A 5,602-nucleotide genomic window follows, 5' to 3' on the forward strand; every position below is an offset into this window, starting at 1 on the left:
GCTTCTAAGGAGCATTCTGGCTGTACTTCTTCCAAGACAGATTTGTTTGTTCTTTTGGCAGTCCATGGTATATTCAATATTCTTCACCAACACCACAGTTCAAAGGCGTCAATTCTTCTTTGGTCTTTCTTATTCATCGTCCAGCTTTCGCATGCATGTGAGGCGATTGAAAACATCATAGCTTGGGGCAGGTGCACCTTTAAGGTGACGTCTTTGCTTTTTAACACTTTAAAAGAGATCTTTTGCAGCAGATTTGCCTAATGCAATGTGTCATTTGATTTTCCCTAAAGCTAGGTAATGAAAATGAGCTTTTCTCTATCTCTATTACCTATTCTAAAGAAGCAAAATCAAATAAAGAGAACATTATCTTGTTTGTAATGAGAGGCAACAGTTTTTATTCAGAAACAAAAAACCAACATCTGGTTATAACCCTCCTTCTCTTCAACATATAAACATGATAACAAGCTGCCACCCTATTTTTCTCCTGCCTTTCCCAGCCAAGCTTCTTGAAAGACTCACCTACATTTATGGTCTTCAATCCTAACTTTTCATTCATTCCTCAACCCACTGTAGTTTGGCTTCTGCTTTATGCCTCCATAGAAACTGTACTCATACAAATAACTTCCTGGTTGGATTCATATCATCTGTCACTTAACCTGACTTTCCTAGAACAAGTCTTCATTCCATTTAAGTTTACCAGAAAATTGCTTAAGCTTTTATGAAATCCTCCTTTCTTCCCACAAGGAGGTTGTGAATTACTTCAAGCAAAAAGTTCTATCCCAGACCAAATTTAGAACAATTTTTTTTCTAAAGTTGGCAGCTAATTTTGAAAAGCAGGAGATAATATGTGGGTCCAAAAGAAATGATGAACTGAAAGCTAAAATGGATGTCTGGAAAGAGCGTGGCCAAGTGGGACGGAATCCAGAAGGAAGAGTGGACAATAGGTGGGAGGGGTAATGGTGAGCTGCATCTGACTAAATTCTTCCAGCGTTAGGAGAAGGGTGGAGACTTGGTGTTTATCAAATGGAAGGAAAGAGAAGTCCCTGTAAATTCTACCTGTTGACCTTACTGTATATTATTGGAAGGTTTCAGCTTAAACCAATTCTTTCAATCTCATTTCATTGTACTCAGGTATTCCAGGAGAAATTTAAAAAAGATTAACACTTCTACAATCTAGAAAAACATTCTCTTGGGTGACTGTATCTGACCTAACACAACCTGGGACCCTGAAATAATTCTGTATCAATTAATGATCTACTGTCCTGTGGCTACTTGGTCAAGCTAAATTAAACATGGCTAAGACTAAATTACTTCCCTTCAATAAAAAAGACGAAATGCCCATTATTTCAAATCTTGTTTTTGTTCTATCTCTAGTTTTACCTGTAAAATAACTTTTCTTATTTTTTCCCTGCTTCCCCCCCACATGCTTCCTACCCCACATTTGTATTGTTAACACTCGTATTTCTTTTCAGTGAATGTTCCTGACAATTTTTTGGATCATCAATAGGTTATCTCCAAAAAACAGCACTATCTAACAATTTATTCCAGCTGTAAGCTTTACTAAGTGCTTGGCTTTATTTAAGAGACAATGTTAGTATTTGTATGTATTTCTGTAAAGCACATGTTGTATTCATCCAATTCTAATCTTATTCCAAGGGTAGGGCAGATACTATCCAGAATTTATTCATTTTTTTGTATCTTGGCTCCCAGCCCCCCCAAAACATAATATTTCTTTAATTATAGTAAATAATAAGTGTTAACTGATGATGATAATGATGACAGATAGTACTTTATATTGGTCAAAGTCTTTTAACATGTTTTCTAACACAAATGGACAGTGGGTAAGGCAGACATCATTTCCGTTTTTTTTCTTTTTTTAAGGGGGAAAATAGAAATGGAAAAGGCAAGTGACTTATCTAGGGTTATCCAACAAATCAGTCGTAGAGTAGTGTCTTCCTACACCTAGAGAAGTGTTTCTCAAAGGACTTGCCGGTCACTGCTCTCTTGACAATGAGAGCTTACTGTATTTAAAAAAAAAAAAAATGTGTTTCATCAGTTCATTTAAAGTTGTGTCTTTATTAGCTGTGGCTTGGTAAATGTGTACCTATGCAAACAAGTAATACCTTGGATAGAAAACTTCCCAGAAAGTGAGGTTCAATGATCATTTATTTGCCACTAAATAAATTTTAATTTGACAAAACTGTAAGTACTCATTTGTTTTTAAACCCAAATTAGTGAAAACAGACAAATATTTCAGTTTGGACTCCTGTATTTCTCTATTTTCAGATTGGTTAGACAGTTTGTCATTGCCACTAATATGGTGTTTAGGGCCAAGTAGACATTGCAGCTGGAGTTTCATGTATATTAGTTCTGTGCCCTTTTCACTACATCATGCTGTCATAATCTATTAAAGAATACATTGTTTTAGTCACTTTAGGGTAGACAGTTTTTTTTTTTTTATAAAAAGAACTAGAGAAGCGAGAATTATTATATTTCAAATACCTGTAGTTTTATTACTGTTGGACCTCATGCTGTAGGCTGTGAAATAGGTATGTCAGGGATCACAACAGAGGGTCCTGGACAGAGCTGAAGAAGGATGTAGAACAAAATTCTAACTCACAAAAAACGACCAGATTTTCTGGCCTGACAGACTGGAGAAACCCCAAGAGTATGGCCCCTGGACACCTTTTTAGCTCAGAGGTGAAGTCACTCCCGAAGTTCACTATTCAGCAGGGGATTGAACAGCCCCATAAAACAAAACGGGACTAATGAGGCACAGCAGTCCAGGGACAAGGACTAGAAGGCAGGAGGGGACAAGAAAGCTGGTGATAGGGAACCCAAGGTTGAGAAAGGACAGTGTTGACATGTCGTGGGGTTGTTAACCATTGTCATAAGGCAATATGTGTGCTAACTGTTTAATGAGAAACTGTTCTGTAAACCTTCATCTAAGGTATAAAAAAAAAGGAATTATGTATGTGAGATCAAATTGACAATAGCAACTCAAAAGGTTTGCTGGGAAGCCTAGGGGGCAGTGAGTTGAAGATAATGGTGATGGAATAATTTGGAAAAGGATAGTGAGAAAAGCAGCACAACTGGAAGAATGTAATAGATGTCACCGAATTGTGCATGTAGAAATTTCTGAAATGCTGTCTCTTTGGCTATGTATATTTTCACCAAAAAAAAAAAAAAAAGGTCCTCCAAGGCGAGAAGGGAGAGTGTTGACATGTCGTGGGGCTGTTAACCAATGTCTTAAAACAATATGTGTACTGACTGTTTAATGAGAAACTATTTGTTCTGTAAACCTTCACCTAAAGTACAATAAAAAAAAAAAATATGTATGTCATGCTTTGGACATAAATTATGTTGACACTTTACTTATAAGGTAAACTGCTTTATGATGAGGCCTTGTCAGTGCTGTGCTCTCTATAGGCATGGTTGCTCTTCCCCACATTTCCTACCCTCTCATTCCCTCACCTCCATCAGGTCTTGACCTAAATGTCACCTTCTCAGTGTAACTTTCCCAGGCCACTTTGTTTAAAATTGCAACCCTGGTCTAACAGTCTCCATCCTCTTTTCTCCTTTCTTTTTTCTGTAGCATTTATTAACTTCTAACACAGTATATGGAGCACTGGTGGCATGCTGGTTAAGAGCTTGGCTGCTAACCAAAAGTTTGGCAGTTCAAATCCACCAGCCGCTCCTTGGACACACTTTGGGGCAATTCAACTCTTTCCTATCGGGTCGCTATGAGTCGGAACCAACTCGATGACACCTAACAACAACAACACACTATGTAACTTTTTTGTTTGTTGGTTTATTATCTGTTTCCTCTACCAAAATATAATCTCCGCAAGGCCAGAATTTTTGTCTGTTTCATTTTTGGTTTGGTTCACTAAGAACAGACCTAAAAAATTATTGATTAAATACCGTATGAATAAATACATTTTTGTAGTTTAGCAGTTACACTTTCTGTCAGAGAGTCCAAGATAAGACTATTATATATGAAAATATGCTAATTAATGTGACTGTTCCTCAGGATCCTATGTAAGTTCAAGGGAAAAACAGAAGGAGCACATAGTAGGTGCTCCAAAATTTTTAAATAAATGTTTCAGTTCAGAGAAACACCAGCCATTTACATTCATTTGGGCTGATTAACAGTAATTTAAAAAATGAGGTAGAAGCCCTTTTATCTGATGCTGTAATTTGTGTTTATTTAAAATGGTTGTGGAATAGCTTCCTTTGGTGAAGTTTCCAGAGTCTGCATAAGCTTTTTATACCAAATAGCGGTATCAATAATGTAAGAACAGTGTACTTTAAGGGATCAGAAGTTCGTAGAAATATTTCCAGATGTCAATGCCAGATGTTAGGGTTTGATTTTTAACCAGAGACAGATTTCCTATATTTCAGGTCACACAGACCCAAATTCGTTTTAGAATCTGGCTATATGCTCATTCCATATGAGCTTTTATCAAAATATATATAAAATATGAGCAGTTGGGGGGAAAAAACCCCTTCAGAATAAATAGTCAAAAAAGTCGATTTAAGTGGAGTATCATTCAAAAAGATACATATGTACTTAAAACATTTTATTTTAACATAAAATGAATATTTTGCCATTCTTTGGATGTAGGTCTAAATTTTTTTTTCGGTAGTCTGCTGATGTGAGTGAGGCTACTGAGTTTAGAATTCTTCTAGATTTTTATAACTTCAATTTTCATTTTTTATAGTTTTCTTGCCCACATATAATTTCAGTTTTTTCCCCCAATTAACTCTTCTGAAGTTGTTCCAAAAGCATTCAACTTAGTTTTCTTTTCTTACCAACACTTTCTCTTCCCTCTGTTGTTGTTGTGTGCCGTTGAGTTGATTCCGACTCATAGCAACCCTATAGAACAGAGTAGAACTGCCCAATAGAGTTTTCTAGGCTGTAATCTTTACGGGAGCAGATCGCCAGGTCTTCTCTCCTACAGAGCAGCGGGTGGTTTCTGGTGGGTTCGAACCTCTGACCTTTCTGTTAGCAGTCAGGCTCTTAACCATTGTGCTACCAGGACTTCTTCTTTTCCCTCTAATCATTATTTTGAATATTATTACTTTAATTACATAATTTTAATAAGAGTACAGTTGGCATAAGTAGGTTTCCAATCAAACAACCAACCCTTGGCAAGGAGACACCTTACCCTGCGGGAGCTAGAGAGTGGCAACGTACCAGGGCCTCCTTGCTCACTCCTGAGACTTCATCTTGCTCTGGGTATCTGTGTTACAGAGAGGAAAAAGAGGGACTCTGGGAGTCAGTTAAGTCATCAGTTGAAAGAGCCTCTATCTTTCTTACTCAGTTTTTGTTTGAATCACCAACTACAATTAAAGGAATAGCATTTTAGTGTGAATTAGTCATGTTGTCTATTAACATTAACTGAGGTCTTCAGGTAATTATTCTTTTACCTAAAAGTACTGATATAAATTGGCCTAGCGATAGAGGGCGTTTGCGCTTGTAAAATGATTTGGTACAAGTTACTTCATAAGCAACTGAAAAACCATTTACAAATGCATTATAAATTCCTATTCTATCACAAGAGGGCACTCATGCCCCATTCTTTAAAGCAAGGGCCGT

Source organism: Trichechus manatus, unplaced genomic scaffold (genome assembly GCF_000243295.1).
Source record: "Trichechus manatus latirostris isolate Lorelei unplaced genomic scaffold, TriManLat1.0 scaffold00226, whole genome shotgun sequence".
In the NCBI taxonomy this organism is placed as follows: domain Eukaryota; kingdom Metazoa; phylum Chordata; class Mammalia; order Sirenia; family Trichechidae; genus Trichechus; species Trichechus manatus.